The sequence below is a fragment of the Echeneis naucrates genome, chromosome 11 (assembly GCF_900963305.1).
Source record: "Echeneis naucrates chromosome 11, fEcheNa1.1, whole genome shotgun sequence".
Taxonomy (NCBI): Eukaryota; Metazoa; Chordata; class Actinopteri; order Carangiformes; family Echeneidae; genus Echeneis; species Echeneis naucrates.
The window spans coordinates 11,373,464-11,391,150 of NC_042521.1; positions in this window are offsets into that span (position 1 = coordinate 11,373,464).

The following is a 17,687-nucleotide window of genomic DNA, read 5'->3' on the forward strand; positions in this document are numbered from 1 at the left end:
GCGGCTCTTGAATGCTTGAGTAGGTAAATACAGGTAAATACATTTCAGCAGGCACAGCAAGAGCAAACATGGCAGGTTCTCTCTCTTGCCGTGACATGCATCAGACTAGATTTGGAGGGTTGCTCACCCAGAGAAGTGACTCAAATGAGATGAGATCAGACCCCACATGTGACTCAGTGTATCAGTATCAACAAACCAATATTCCCCTGCTCCCATATTGGCAGTATTGCTAGAAGAAAAAACAGATCAGAAAAAATCTTAGGGGTTCTACGATGACATTAATACCCCTTAAAAAAAAAAGAAAAAGCTTTTAGATCCACTGAGGTTTTGCTGTAAAGAAGATGTCAATCAGTGTCATGTCGTACAGCTGAGATGGTGAATGAAAAAGGAACACACTGGTAGGATGTGTGCTGTAATGAAAGAAAGGCTTCAGGTCTTCTCACCTTGTACAAAATATGTCCCGGATGTGTGTGTTTCACCGGTGGAGGATGTAACAGCACAATCATTCACGCAGTGAACTTATTTTTCATTTCAGCACATGTTTAGCTCCTGTACTCCACCTCAGTGCTTCCGTTTTATAATACCTAGTACCTTTATCCTCTGCATTTCTGGAGTTCCTCATTTAGGATGAAGAATTAATACAGGAATCCTGAAGGGAGCTTATGATTCATTGCTGTAGCTCAAACCACCCAACAGTCAGAGGCTGATTAGCTTTCAAAGAATTAATTTAGTGAGTGGGCCGTTCATCAGACCCCCAATACCCAGGTTGGGTTGTGTAAATGAAGGTTTATTTGCATTTACATTTCCATACAGCGGCCTACTGTGGGCGGCAGTTAGGATGATTTGGGTGAGATTTGGGGGATGTCCTGCAGGTTCCTTTCACTGAATGTTGCTCCCTTTCAACTTTGTTGTCATTTATTGTGATGAAGATTGCTGCTTAAAGTGAGTTTATTCGCACTCCAGTTTGACCGGAGTAAATAACCTGAATACTTCTCATACCAGTGATTATTTTTATTGTAGTTTGTCCATGGGAGGAGCACAAACTAGATTTTCACATGGCCTTAAGTTATTCTCACCTTCTCTTGTTCCACCATCTATCACTGGCTGTTTCGATTTCTCACCATAATGATTCAACCTGCTGTAACACAGAGAGTGTAAATAACTACGGCAATGGTCTGCTCAAGTGATTCAGCTGAAACTGGTTTGTGTGTTTGGCTCAACGGAAAACAGAAAATGAATTTATTAGACACACATCTGTCATCCTGCATCATCAGAGCCACAGGAGAGATTCAGAACAAAATTTTGTCTGCTAAAGTGACAGCCAGGTCAGGCTGAACTTAGGTTTTATTTATTATATGTGGTGGCCACAGAGAGTTCGTGGAGAAGCGAAATAGTTGAATGTGATTCTAAATTTCAATGCAGGCTACGAACTAACCCCATCTGTTAAAGGCAGCAAGAAAAAGAAAGGAAATAATCCATCATATAGCAGAAAGCGAGACAAGCCACGGAGGGGTGTCTGAGGAGCAAATAAACTGAGCCTAATTGTTCTCCAATCTGAATGAAAATGCACCAGAGTTGGAGTGGGGTTGGATCGATTGCTCATCCATTGTGTTCTCCTGTGATATTTCATTTTAACGAGCATGCTGCCTTTCATGATCTGAGCATGCTGTGGTGTGTCTGAATTAAAGGTTAATGGGATCTCTCAGCAGAGGGTTTTTTTCTTTTTGTTGTTGTTGTTTGTTTTGTTTAGCCACAATAACGGTAACTCCACTGCAGAGAGGCGATTGCACATAAGGAGATCTTTGAAGTCGCATGAGAGGCTGAATAGTAATCACATTTCATATCATATCACATTTTCTCTGCCCGTGTACCACAATTTTCTCTCATTCGAGAACTTTTATTTTTATGAGAAAGAAGAAATGTTTAAATGAACATTGAGTGACAGGTGTTTTATTTGCTGCACAGAGTTGTACAGGATGGTTTTTGCAGACAGTATGTGGTGCAGTAGCCCCCTCCAGTGGACAAAGGGACAGTGTTTTACATGGCTGCTACATAGAAGTAGATGGTAAACATGTGCCAGCGATACAGATTTTAGTGTTTCATCAATTTTGCAAGATTAAAAATAAAAAAAATAATGATGGCAGAGTTGAACATTTAATGGCAATTAATTTCCATGGCGATGACAGTGAGGATACTTTCTGGCAAACCCCTCAGTGCCATGCAGAGACTCCAGGGACTAAAATAAGAGTCCAACTTAGGGAGTGTCTTGTTTACTGAACATTGTAGCCAGAAGAGGATGCTGCTCTCTCACTCATGGTGGGACAGAAAAAAAGTTGCTGGGGTTAACAGAGGAGCTCGCAGGATGAGCTCTGTGGTTGGAAAGTCTTTGTCTCACAGTAACAGAAAGAAGAGAACGTTGAGAAAACGGTGACCAACAGTACAATGAAAGTTTAACGCAATCTGTTTTGCAGAATACCTTACAATTAGATGACTTGTGAAAATCATTCAATAACGCTAAAAAAGAATTAAACTAATGGTTGCCTGTCCATTTGATCTTTTCTTTGTTTTCTTTACAACTTTGTCGAAAGTTCCCGTTTTCTTTGTTTTTTCTTCTTTTCACAGATGGTCGGGGGGCTGGTCCTTAGAAAGGACTGTGGGAGGCGTCTACATTGTTGGTGAAGTAAAATGTTTAATTCTCTGAAATAGGTTAAATGTTGTAATGAGCATTTAGAAAGATATGCATTTCAGACAGTTTAGTGTGAGGGAGAAGTCTAGACAGGGGAGTCTGTAATAATCTAAAGTGGGTGATCAATGGTGTGCATGTGAATTGAAGCATATGCATTGACTGGGCAAATGTGATCTTTGCTGAAAACAAATAAAGCCCAAGTGTTTGTACATTTCCAGCTGGCAGGACACAGGGACACAGCAGAGTGAAATTCAAGCTCTGACATCGTTGAAGGTTGTGCTGTATGTACTCTCTAAGTAAGAGATGCATATAATGAACTGTTTACACTCAGCAGTTTCATTGTAGACGTGTCCAAACTCTGAGGCTGGATTCTCTAAAGTTTCCCTCTGAGTATGTCATCACAGGAACAAGAAAATAGGCTCAGCATCCACTGTGAGCATGCTTAATGTGATAACTTAAGGCCATATCCGTCAACCTATTATGTTGGAAAAATGAGCATTTCACTTTAAGCCTTCAGTTAATCCTGGGTTAGGTTAATGTTGACTTTAATCTATCTAATGAAACGGAGAGTAATATAAACTTTTACGTTTTACATAAATAACTGATATTTAGCACGTTTCAGAATGTAAAATGCCTTCCACCACATAATAAACATGCTTCAATCTCACTCTATTTCAACAGCAACATTTACCTTCATGAGTGAAGGAGAAGTGTTCAAAGGAGCATTTTACTTTGGTGTCTGTGTGGCTGCGCCATCTCCTTCAGGAAGGAGGAGCTGGATTAGTCAGGCCGAAGCAGCCACGTCCAGCTCCTGCTCTGCAATGCAACAACTGATGACGACATGATTGATTAAAATCAGGCACGACACCGCATGCATGTAATACCTATACAAGGATATTTATTTAACCGATTAGTACGAAATACTTTACCATATGCTCAGAATTAACATGTAGCATTCACTTTTACAAAAAAAAAAACTCCTACAAACAGACTCATGACCACATGAGACAAGAGGGAAACTGTAAAAACTAAGATAAAAGGATGAAATGGCATGCTGCATTAAATAAACGAACAAACAAAAAAAAAAAAAATACACTGTGGATCCAGACTGAGCTTAGACACAATACAAAAATATACAAACATAACACAACAAATTACAATTAGATGTACTCGCAATGTTTTTGGTCAATTTTAGCTGACGGTGAATAGGTTATAACATCAATACACAGTGGAGTCATTTTCTACAGTTGTGTCAGATCAGAGCTTTGAGTTCTATTAAATTACTGAAATTAATAACGTGAAAATGATGAAATACAGTGGAAGTGCTAAGTCTCAGCTTTTCCCAAACATTCAGCCGTTTGTGCGTGGAAGCTCCTAGGACCTGACAGAATGTCTGTCTGTAACTCTTGACAAAATGAGAGAGTGCAGCTTGGTGAAAATGTCCTCTGACTGAGATGCTGCAGCTGAACTATCACTGCACCCTTCGTGCACTGCCGTGCGGTCACCAACCTGGCATTTAGACTGCAGAGAGCACGGGAAGCAAATCTACTGGACCGACCCTCCCTTCATCCCTGCAACAACCACATCATACAACTAAAGCCCAAGCTTTGCCAAAGAAAGAAAGAGAGAAAGGACCAAAGATAAAATGGTGAAGAAACAGAGAGAGAAGTTAAGTAAGTGAAAGGTATCATCAGAAAGACAGGGGAAAATAGCAGGAAAAAGGGCCCAAGGCCTAAGAACATAGAAAAAAATATAGTGAGAAAAGAGCAAGAGAATGAGGAAGAGACCGAGTCTGAGAGAGGAGAGACAGGGAGGGGAGAAAGACCAGCAGAGACAACGTGGCAGGAGGTTTCATTCGACGTAGACCTTGGATGGGATGATAGGACAGTGAGTTCATATGAGGATGAGTGCTGGTAGAAAGAGCTGCGTAACCATTCATAAGTGCAGTGGAGCTAAACAGTCATTAACTTTCTGCCTCTTTAAACTGCTGTTTGCAGCTCAGCTAATGAGGCTTTTTCCTCATGCACTTTGGTTTTCACTACTTATTTGATGCCATCCTCATGGCATTAAATGAAGTCTAATATAGGGCATTTTTGTAGATTAAGCCATAAATTAACACAGTTTCCTATGTAATAACAGCAGTGCAATTTAATGCACAAGTATTAGAGTGTGCTTTGACTGAACTCATTGTGTTTCCAAACCTGTGTGTATTTTCTCCTTGCTGACGGACCTTATCACAAAGATCAGGGTGCACTATTTAAGTGGAACGTCCTGTTTATGGCACAGAAAGAGCAATTGCCTTTCAAATGAATCGGCGGCCTCCATTGGAATACGAAGAAGATTCTAAAATATATTAAATCCTTACAAAACTGAAGAAAAACTGTTTGGTTGGAGGATTATACAATTATCTTATTATCTTTGCTTGTTTGAGCTTTTAACTTCAGAGCTACAGGTTTAACGTGGCATAGGTGCTAAGATGCTTATGAAATGTGTGCAAAATTTCTGTGCCATTTCTGTTGTATGTTTTCATGCTTTTTTTTTTCAAACATTTTAACAAAATAAAAAAGAGAGATGTAGGTAATTGTAGGTTTTACCGTCTTTTGGCCCACCTTTCAATTTAACTTTATTGATGTTGAAATAGGGAGTTTGTGTGTACATGTGCGTGTGTGTGCTGGAGGGGGGCTTTCTCAACATGCAATCACAGGCCACTTACCTGTAAAGACAAGGTCTGGCAAAGTCAATCCATCCTCACACAATTCACAGAACCAGACATGAGAGACGCAGGTGTGTTTATAGTTTTTCCTTATATAGTTATAACTATAGTATATATACTTCCAGTTTTTTGAAGTTCTGAGTCTGTAACCAGATCACATGTAAAGCATCCTCTTCTTTATTCATCTACTGTAAGTACACAAAATCAGAATGAAGTAAATTCCTTTAGGCCTCCAAACTTGTGTGTGTCTGTACAGCAAGACAGTTCAAAGCCAGTCTTCTTCAATTTCTTAATCAGTCTCAACTATTAGGATCTTTTCTCCTCTGCCCTTTTTGGTTCTAACAGTTCAATGTGTTTATTTGTTGCTCAGTTTATTGTGATGCTCTATCTTGTGTCCTCACCTGTGACCAAGCCAAGTGCTTATTATATCACTGTTGGTAGGTATTTTCACCTTATGGCCTAATTTTATTGCACATATTTATCGGAAGGCAGCCAGGCCTGGGTCCTTTCTGTGGAGTTTGCATGTTCTCCCTGTGCCTGCATGGGTTTCCTCCTGGTACTCTGGCTTCCTTCCACTGTCCAAAGACATCATGTTTGGGTTAACTGGTGACTCTGAACTGTCCGTAGGTCTGAATGAGAATGTGGGTGGTTGTTGGTCTCTGTCTGTCTCTGTGTGTTGGCCCTGTGATGGGCTGGTGACCTGTCCTCACCCTGCTCTCACCCAGAGCGAGCTGGGACTGGCTCCAGCACCCACCCAACCCGGAAATGGAAAAGACGGATGAATGAATAAATGAAACTCATAGGAATCTGCTCCAGTTGTTGTAAAATGTGCCTGTTTGCAGAATTCAGTGGGAGGATTGATACCTCCATGATGGGCCTTAAATTGCTAACGTGGCTACGGCTCGAGAATTTATCATCCGGACTGTAACAACCGTTCACCCAATGAGATTCTTGCCCGGAAATCCTTGCACCAATTGCAAGGAAGCATCGTACTCCGTGGAAGGTCATAGGAAACACACTGAAAAGAGTGAAAGGATGAGGAGTGTGACTGGGCGGGACGGGGATGAGTGGGGAAGGGTGGGAATGTGGCAGGGCAGCAGAAGGAGGGAGGAAGAGCCTTTTCCCTCATGTGGGAGGTGTGTTTACCACCCTCAGGCTGTCATCTACAGCGGATCCACCCATGACAGCACCTGGGCAGGCTGGTCCCACCTCCCCCTCTGACCACCAGGGGAGGACAGAAAGAGGGAGAAAAGATCCTGCGCTAAAACGCCAACCCTTTGGCTATGGAGATTCCACATGAGCTTTACTCCTCCTCACTGTTCTGTCCTCGTTCCACCGTCGCTGACAAGCACTTCAGACTGAGACAATCCAGCAGTAGGAGCCTTAACACAGAGAAAGAAAGTGGGGAGGGAAAAGGACGTGGGGGAGGGGAGCGTTTTGGACCTTTTGAGATGTCTGTGGAAAATGAATCATGGGGGCCTGCACTGAGGGGGGGGATCCAGAGGAGAAACACATGTGGCTAGGAAGAAAGTAGGAAAGAATAGGACTGAGAAAGACTGCAGAGTTTGGTTGGAAAGAATCACAGAAGTGACGTGCTTTATTCAGAATAAAGTGTGACGAGTTAAAAATGTAGACAGAGAATATAAGAAATCAGAAAAGCCTACAGAGTGGCAGATGAGCAGAAAGTGGAGAGCATAACGGAGACGGTGAGCTGTCATCTCTGAGTTTAACACCATGTTATTCTAAGCTGGAGACGTCCCTCCCTAAACACGCACTGTTCTCCACAATAGGCTGGCAGACACTGGGAGAAGCAGCGAGTGGTGCCAGCTCTCGATTCACTCTGGCTGCTACGGCTTGTCATTAAGTTTTTTTTCTGTACTCTTTTAGAAATTGGTTTGAGCCACGAGCAGCAGTCTGTCTCAGGAGCCCGACTCAGCCACGTCATCTACAAGTCTGTGTGAAGGGAAATGATCACTGTGCATCTCATCATTAAGAAAATAGCATTACATTAAAGCTGCAGAGATGATATACTTTTCTTTGGGCTTCTTAGCTCTTTTAACCCATTGTCTCCCCTCAAACACCTTCAAGGTTGTAAAATGACTGTCTGTGTTATATATTGTATTGTTTTGCACAAAAGCTTTGCACCCTGATACTTACAGCTGCATCCTTCTCTTAAAAAATAATCACTTTGAATGTCTTGGGGCTCCTTTTTTATTTGCTATCCCAGTCTGGGATTGTACAAACTAACTCAGGTCACTGCTGGTTAAATATTTCACATCTTTTTCAGATTAACTTTAGATCTTAAGCCATAAAGGAGGAAAAACACCTTAAATTAAAAGGGGAAATGGTGCTCCTTTTTTTCACGTGTGATTATTCCCACAAAGGGAGTGGTCAATAGACGTGGAAGAGGAAAGACAGAGGGAAAAGAAGAAGAAGAAAGGGGAGAGAATTCCAGACATGTTGGAAGAAAACCAGATCTCTGAGGCTGGAGGCTGCAGATTTTGAGATCAGCCTACATGCTGGAAAATTGTGCGTTTCTCCCTTCTCATAACTAATCTTTATGAAAACTAAACTCCTGCATCGCTCCAAAGCCTCAAGAGTGTCTATAAAGTTCTGTTGCCGGAGACGTCTGGGGAAAGTGCCTCCATAGAGGTTTGTTGCTTCACTGGAATCCTTTCCATCAAAGTTCAAGTGATTCAAGTGATTCAAGATTGTCACATGAACTCTTTCAAACTGAAACTGGGTTTCTGGCAGCAAGAATTTTGTCGTGTGTGTGTGTGTGTTTATGCTGAAACTGGAGACCCCAGGGAGCCGTCAGAGGAAACACCCCTGATTCCTGCTCAGTATGGTCATCCTGTCTAACACAGGCTAAGAAAACACAGCAACATGGCCCCCTCCACAACAGACACACTTACCTGAGTGTGTGTTCGGGTTTGTGTTTTGTTTTGTTTTGTTTTTTTCATTCCAATATGAGACTTTACTGATTTACATTAAGGCCATGGATGCTCATGGTCTATTTACAACCCAAATGTGATTACTTAAAAGCGCACACACTAACGGGAGACACAGAGGGGGGATATCATATATTGTACTCAGCTGACTGAGAATGAATTCTTGAACGTCATGAAATAGTTCAGCTTAAATATATTTCCCTAAAATTAACTTGTTGGAAGTTTTGCAACATGATGGAATTCATTTCAGACAAAGATCTGTGTCACTGCTGAGTAACGGGTCTGCCCTGTTGTGCTTCTCTACTCTGAAGACAAAATATGAGTCATGAAAAAATTCCCTCAGGACTAAACATTAAGACTAGATCAAATAAATGCAACATGCAACATGGATCCTAAGCTAGGACCATATAGATATGGTTATATACAGTATGTTCAGGGCTGCACAGGTTCACTGTCTGGTACTTCTTGCTCACTTACAGGATAACACAGACATGGCTCGAGGTCACACATGATGAAGAAAAAGCCTTCTGGCATTAATACGCTTCATCATAATTATCTTCAGTCACAGCAGGCAGCTTTCACAAGCTGAATGCAAAGTTCTTCAATATTTGTGGCGCAAAAAATAATTAAAATCTTTTAAATCTTCTCTGCTACCAAACATGGTTTCTCCCCCCAGACACGCTTCAACCATCTTTAGAGTTTGTGATGTGCCCTTTGAGCAGCACTAAGTGTTCAGGAAAAACCGGAGGCTACAGCGACACGCTATCAGAAAGTGATGAACGGGGCCATGGATAGCTGGTTAGCATGCTGACCTCAGTGAATGGAAAGATGCGTTAGGGGTAAGTCAGTGATGTGGCTTTCCACTGCTGGAGAAAGCTCCTGGTGTGGAAAGGAATACATTTTGAATTTCCAACATTTGCTTCTGCATTTCGAAGGAAACAGCTGTTAATGGTATTGTAGACTTACAAGTAGCTTTTTTATTCACTGTACCACCAGCGTACTCATTATAGCAGTGTAGTCCTTATGACTCTGAAAACACTTCTGATGAGTTTCCTTGACTGATCTTACTGCATTTTACATTTAAAGATGTTAACTATGGGTCAATGCAGTACAGACACCTTCTCATTCAAATGAATAGGAAAGCGTGTCCAAACTTTTGGCCTGGACTGTATGTCGATGTGCTTGAGAGACAAACATGGTTGGGGCTTTTTTTTTAAGCTTTTGTCCCAAAGGGAGGGAAAGGGGTCACATTTCACAGAGCTAATAACAAGTCCCAGCATATCCTTAATCTCTGCCTGGTCAGGATTGACAAGTGGCCGCTTTCCAACATCTCATTTAACCAACAACGCTGACAGTTGGTAAGCACTTCTTAGAGCACCATGTCATATAACTACAACTGCACCACTTTAAGTCAGTGTTAGACTTTCTGCATCCACCAGTATACAGCACTCAGAGACACTACACTGTACTGTAAGGGCATTAACTGCACATGCTCTCCACAAACAATACATCAGACACAACAAATAATGGCGGCTACACAAACTGATGTCGCACAGACACTCACTTTGCAGAAAGTGCAGAAAGTATAACATTGGTTTTACTCTCTTTATTTCACCAGTCGGGGCCTGCCCCCTACAACTCAGCGTCTCTCTCCTTGTTCTCAAACCACCCTGGGGCAAAACGCATCCTCTCTCACTGCCTGGGTTACCCAGGTCACATCAGCACAGCATGAATGAGCCAAGCTTCTAGCGCCCTTATCACATCAACAGAGGTATGAAGTGGACATTAAAAGAAGATATAAGAAAAGAGTTTTGGACTTTTGTGATTATGAAGAAGCCTGAAAACTGAACAGAAATATTCAAAAGTTTAGTCTCTTTCTTAGCCAGGCAGCTGTGTGTGTGTGTTTTCATGTGGCCGTTTGTGTGCTGCAGTATGTGTGTATATGCTACACATTCCATCTAAATGGACCTTTACCTCAGAATAACTGTTTTTTCAGTAATATATCATAACCTTCATTTCAGGAGATGAGAGACAAAAACTTAGAAAAAAAAAAAAAGTGGACATGTTTATTTTCTCCCCTCCTCCATCCAACGTCAGTGGTGGACACGTGGAAGAATTTCTTGGTCATCATGAAGTTTTGAATTCAACTAAGGAAAAAAGAAAAGACAGAAGGAAGGACTGGAGAAAAAAAGGGCGGGGAAGAAAAAGAAAAGAAGACTTCAGACTCCACCCCAGCATTATGACTGGCTCCAGGAGACTATCTGGTCAACAAGCTGAACTCGGTAAAGAGTGGAAGTATGGACGTGCCCTGAATCTGTGCATGTGTGTGCATGTGTGCATGTGTGTAGGGGTGTGTGCGTGTTTGCATTGTCTGTCAGTGTTTTTCCTGCTGAGTTGCTCTCTTGATGCTTTGAATAAAATCTACAAGTTAAGCATGAAATATATGTCAGATGAAAAAAAAAAAAAAAAAAACTTGATTATTCACTCAAAGTGCTTTAATGACCGGACTTCATCACTTTTTTTGGGAGGGGGAGTTGTTAAATGGCAGGTCCCCTTTAGCTTGCAGAGGTAAAAGTGTGTGTCTGTGTGTGAGAGTGAGTGAGACAAGCTCATGCCTGTCCCCTACCCCATGAAAAAGCCTGGAATGACTGGGAGTCAGTACAAGAGTTAGGACCACCAGTGACTCCACACGTGGCCCCATCCATTAGTCTTTATTGTTATTATAAAACCACAGCTGTCTGACCAAATACCTCGGGCTGCAGACGTTTGGTCAATGCAAGGTGGAGACGTAAAGCTGCAAAACAGTCAAGGTGCAAAGCAGTTAAAAGCATTTACATGATTTGCAGTCACGCACGAGTCTCCATATCATTCATTTATCAGCTGAAAGCTGGAAGTTAGTTAAGTCTGCTGACTTTATTTCTGGCTGCATACTACACCTATTTCTGTGACACTGACAATTACCAAACACCGTTCTCTTGGACACGCTCTATAATGGCGGTGCTAAACCAGGTAAGTCTGTTGTTTTCCCGTTCACAGTGAATAGGATTTTAGAAAGATACAATACAAAAGGGCCAAGAGACTTTGCTACACGACATGGAAAAAGTTAGAAATCCATTTTTGAATAAGCAGTTAAATGTTTTTGGAATCTTGAAAGTGAAACTGTCTGTGTTGTTTTCTGCGATATTGGGTTTTTGTTTTTTTTTTTTTTCTTGGAATAGGTTGGAGGATCCTTCATTGACCAGGAAAAGATGGTGACATGACAGAATTTGCAGAGCCTTTATGGTCGAACTGTTTCAGATGCAGTCTGCAAAGGATGTGGCCCCTTGAATTGGGATGCATCTTATGTTTGATGCTAACTGGCTGCAAGAGGCTTTATTTGCCAAGATAGGTGTCTCTGAGCAGGAAAGCAAGTAACCACATTTCCCAGCCTTACTTTGAACCAAAATTTTGATTTCTTTAAACCATTTACATCAATCAATGATTTATAAGTATGAGAGTACGGGACAAAACAACAGCAAAGGAGCAACACGACAAAATATTTAGCAAAACTCTTCATTCCAATAATGCCGAAACATCAAGTGGGAAAGTTGCGAAACCTCCTCCTGCTTGTCCTTGTCTCAAACATAAAAAGAAGCAAAACGTATTCAGGTCAGAGTCTTAAGACAGGGAATGGAAGCAGAGTAAATAATTCAAAAGTAGGAAGAGATGAAAAGGAGAGGTGAAGAAGAAGCAGGGAAGCAGAGAGAGGAAGGCAGAGACATTAGATTTTAACCAGATGCAGAACTTCTCAGAGTGGATGTCAGCCAACAGGCATGTACTCATGCTTTAGCTATGTCATGAGCTGCCTGCTCTACCCTTAAACCTCCTCCCCTTCCTTTGCTCTCCCCCTCTCTTTCTCTGTATTTCTTTTCACCTCTTTTTCTCAACCTCTCTAAACTAAACTCTGTTTACCACCCGCCCATTTTCCTATCTCCCCTCCATGGGATCATGCCTGCAGCCTCTGACTCATTCACATAAACAGATGTCTGACATTGTCACGAAAAACACTGGTCATGAATTTCATCTATTCCTCAGAAGAAGTCGAAAGAAAGTCAGAATTAAGCTACTTTGCTGTAGAATATAAAAGCTGGCTCCATGTAAACCCGAGTTTGAGCAGACACACATTCTGCCGTTTGCTATGATGGTGATTTTCCATTGGGCACTCATGAAATGAGAAAAGAGGAGAGCGAGTGGGAGGGACTAGACAAAAGAAACTGGAAAAAAATAAAACCATCTGTAATTCTGAACTGGAATTTCTTCCATCATCAGCCAAACCTCCGAATGTAACCAGCAGAGGAGGTCAACACACACACATACACACATGTACATATGCTAAGTCTGGTGGATCTAGTGGCCTACACACACTGTAGATCAACACCAACTCCACCTATAATTAAATCAGGAAGCTGTCCCAAAGCCTGACAACAGAAGCTAATTCTGGAGAAGGTTGTATTTGGCATAGAAAGTCATCGCTGCCCCATACCCAAAGGATTGAGGAGCAAAACAATTGCCAAAGATATAATACGGCCATAGAAAGGGTCCATATTACCCAGCACACGATGATGTCATTGGGTCAATCCAAATGGTCAGGCCAGCGGGGGGTTAGGACTTTGCTAATGACTGTAATGTGAGAAAGACAGCTCCCTGCCTTTTAAGACTCCTGTGCCCCCAACGTGGCTCCGTACGGATGTAATGTGTTCCAGGTGGTTTTCACTGGGAATGTACACACAGACCTGAATCTTATGCTTGTATACATGTACACAAAGAAATAAGAGCCTGAGTGAGCGATCACAAGGTGTGCATGCACCAAATGTATTTAGCATAAAGAAAACTGCAATTGTGCAGAGGGGAGGTTGTTGTGCTGGTTACCAACCACGACTAACAGCAGTGCTCACACACCCTTAATGGCATACACACATGCACCCACAATCAGAGACAAACACAGTCAAACAGGGTTAGTTTTTATCAGGTAGTCTTAACACTGACATCCATGCCAAAGTGAACATCTTTCTTTGTTCTCCGTACTAACAGCATTTGTGTGTGTGTGTGTGTGTGGCTTACATTCTTTTTCCCCACAGCTACATGTAAACCAACATATTCACAGGCTATCCAGGAAATATAAAGCATTTCAAGCCGAGCTACAAAATCCTGTTAGGTAGTCTGTAACTCTTCTGCCAGCAGTTAGCAAGTTTGGCGTGATCCCATTCACGGGGACTCTGCTGCTCCTGGTGCTTTCATATCATAAACCCTCACCAGGAGCAGCTCTGTTATTAACACAGGGGAAATTTGTAAATATATATAATAAATATAATACTCAACACATCCACCCTAAAATGGCGCTCTGCTATATTGACGTGTAACCGTCTTCACTTGAGAAAAACCACAAGCCTCCATGAGGCCATGCTGTCTTCTGAGAACACCGTAATAAACATACTTGGTCAGCCACTAACTTCTAAACAAACTACCTGTGCTTACAGACGCTCAGCAGGAACTCACCTGGGGTTTTCCTGCTCCGTGCCACATTTTCACCAATTAGTGAACTCCACTGTAATAAATGAAGTCGCCCTAATTTACGTGTTTGGTTGTAACAAAGGGTTTGTCACTTGAGAACACATCTGACTTTGATCACATCTTTTATTTTCAAAAGCAGAGACATGACAATATATATTCTTACATATTAAATATGTATGCATATATGTCTGCCCAGTACTGCTGACAGATCCAAATTAGCCTCTGTGATTAAAAAAAAAAAAAAAAAAGGTTTTTGTGTTTGCACTTATTTGCTTCATAAACCTGCAGCCTGTCCTCATGTCCCTCCCCAGTTTCATGTACAGAATAAAATTAACTGAGTCCCAACTTTGAAACGAACAGTATATCGATATGTGCTTCACATGTCTATCACAGGACAGAGAAAACCGTTCCCTGCACTGGCTGTAGTTTCCCCTCCTATTTCTTTTTTCTGCTTTTGTTCGGCCCTGCATTGTGTTTTTTCTGGACACCAAACCCTAACATTTTGACTGCGAGCCAAACTAATGGATCCAAAAGAACTGCGCTACACTACAGGCGGAGGAGAAGGGAAGAGACCAGGGGACAGAAAGGCAGGAGGAGGAGGAGGAAGAAGAAAAGTGATGATGTGGAGCTTGTGAAAGTAGAACATGGCCAAAGTGAGGTGGATTTTTAGAAAAAGGGAAGAGTTTGCCATTTTGTGGGCGGGTGTGCGAGTGTGCGCGTGTGGATTCATGTGTGTGAATATAGAAACCATGTTAACTTTCTAAATGAGCTCTTTTATAATAATGATTGCTTGTTGAATACCAGGGGACAAATAAGGAATCATTTATTTGCTAATTAGTTTTGTTCACAACACCTTAACTTTAAACTGAAAAACATCTATTATTTGGCTCAGTTTAATGAAATCTAATTTGAGATAGGGCACATTAATCACAGCGCTCATGGTTTTTAATTCAATCGATGTAATTGAGAGTCTTGATTAAGTGAAACAACAATTAGGCTAACTTTAGTGAAGGTGGTGCATTTCATGAGCTGCCTGCTTTGATGGAGCCATTTATATGTGTCATTTTCTCCCAGCATTTCTTCTGAACTCTTCTTTCTACAACATGGGGGTCTTCTTCTGTGTTAGCTCCACTAAAGGTCTGAAGAAACATCCTGCATCCTTCCATTTCCTGCAAAGTTCCAAGTCCTCTTCACTGTAGCTGGGGCTGTGTACAGGTTCTCCAAGGTTTTAAGGACATGTCAGCAGATGCCAATGGAAATGTACAACTCTGTTTCAGACATGAATTCAAAACTGCATTGAACAGGGCCATGACTCTAAAATAATGATTATCACAAACACTGCTGATACCTGATGGATAATGTTTATGTGGATGATCGTGTTGAATGCACGTTCCAAAATTCAGCTATTAAAACTCTAACTATACTCTCTATATCTGTTATAGCTTCGTATGTTTCTCAAATGTGGTGGGAAATGTCATAACTGACTTGACAGCATTATCAAAAAAGTCTAATGTAAAAGATGAGCATGAGGCATACTATTTCAGTTTGAGGTGAAATTGTTCTACACGGTTGTGACCACTGCTGGGTTCTGATAAAACATCTGGTGGGGCTTCCTGCTGCCGATAGGAGATGTCTTCCACTCATGGCTTTAGTCTTACTCTGCTGTTGCCCTCCTCCCATTGGCTTAACGGGTGGAAAAAATGACACAGCAGCAGACTAAAATGCAGGAGGTAACACTGCTCCCAGACACAGTGATTGAACGGAGACAGTGAAAAAGTCTCAGACCTTTTTCCGAAAGCATGATCTACACACTGAGCACAATTCAAAGACACAAGAGAAGGTGGACGAATAACTGTAGAGTGTGTAGTTACAAACAGGAAGATGTTCAGCTGTGAAAATGGCTTTAGATAATATTCCCACCCCTGGTTTGCACACACACACACACACACACACACACACAATCTTGTCATTGCCTGAATCCTTTTCAAGAGTGTTGAGTTTGCAGTCAGCTCAATTATTTCGTTTTGCTATTTACTTCAGAAAATTGGGAATCTTAACACAAAATTTTTTAAAGTGATCTTTGAACATAGACTACTGGCAATCCATCAGCAACGACTCCATCTCCATGCATACCACATATCCAAAGGAGGCACATGTGCAAGAGATAGTAGCTATCAGTGCCTCATGTCCTCTGAAAACACTATTTTCTTCCTCCTCCAGCCTGAGAGGTTAAATGTCTAGAATCAGACAACAGGGTTTTCATCCATGACGCTGGCCCTGTCTTTGTCCCCAGGCGTCATCATTTTACCACAAGCTCCAAGAGATTTCAAAGACCTCATTGCCCTCAGCAAGTATCCACCAGGTGTTTTATGCGGCAGGTGGAGGTTTGATTGGGAGCAGGTGGCAGACAGTTCAAGCAGCCATTTAAGCCCATAACCCAGCAAGAACAGGGACAGTCCATTTTAGTGGCTGTCTGCATCAACACTTCCAAGCAGAGGAGAGTCATGCTTGAGGAAGATGACAAAGAACTTTGATTTGGTCCCAGTTCTGTCTTATGAACCTTTAAACAAGGTTGTAGGGGGGCTGGTGACGGACAAATGTGTATTATCATTTTTATTTATTGATTTATTTGTTTAAGTATTTCATTTTTACGCTGTTACAAATTGAAGCATGAACCAAAGGCGTTTGGAAATATGCAGCTAATGTGCACTTGATATCAACATAAAGTGCAGTGCAAAAACCAAGCAAAGGATATGGCAGAGCTATGTTAACTTTACCTCTATAGGACTCAAAAAAAGATAAGAATTAAAGTTAGCTATTGCTATATTCCACACAAATATTGTGGAGGCAAAACACAAATAACACAATACAGTTCAAAGGAGGAAAAAGCCAGAATCTGGACTTCGACCGTACGAAAACATCAACACAACAGACATTCGTACAGCTACATGAAAATGTGTAGGAACTTTTTCAACCCCCATCAGATGCCTTGCCTGGCCCTACAATTTTGTGCGCCATTTTCTTCTTTCCCATCTGTGAAATCATTCAAGTGCGGAGGAGGTCTGAAGGAGTCATTTTACTTCCTTGTTGTCATACTGACAGCAGTGGCTTTCAAGCCAAAAAGGCTGGGCCTCAGACGCAGGTTGAGCAAAACTAAATGCAATAAGGTAAATAGCATCTTAAATGTACAACACTAGCAAAACTAAATTTCATCAGAGTAGTATCTCAACATGCGGTGAAGACATGACGGTAAAAACAAAAAGATAGAGACTTTCAATAATAGCTGTTGAACATCGTTAAGATGTGAATGTGAATGGGTCCAGCTCCATTGGAAATCTGCCATTAATGTGGGAATGTTACCTTCATGGGTCAGAATGTGAATTAATTGTGAGAGAGATTAAATTGTCTCATCTGCTGTTTACAGGACATGGAAAGTTTGAGGTCAGGCATGTGAGCCTTCAAGCAATGCATGAAGGGTTATTGTCCCTTCAACTTCGACCTCGTCACTATAAATCTTGTTTGCCCACCCGTTATTCTCTCTGCATGGACCCCACTACTTTCATGGGGTAGTACCTTGACTGAAATGGGGATGGAGAGAAGGATAGAACAATACAAGAAGAATTTGTATCTGCAGAGAGAAGCATTCAGAGGTAGCTTAAGTCATGAAAGCAGAATGACCATGGTATGTGGATGAGGACCTGAAAGGAAACAACACTTTCCATACTGGAAAAAAAAAGGAGGTATAGAGATTCCTCCCTCCTGAAAGCTCCACCAGTTGGCATTCATC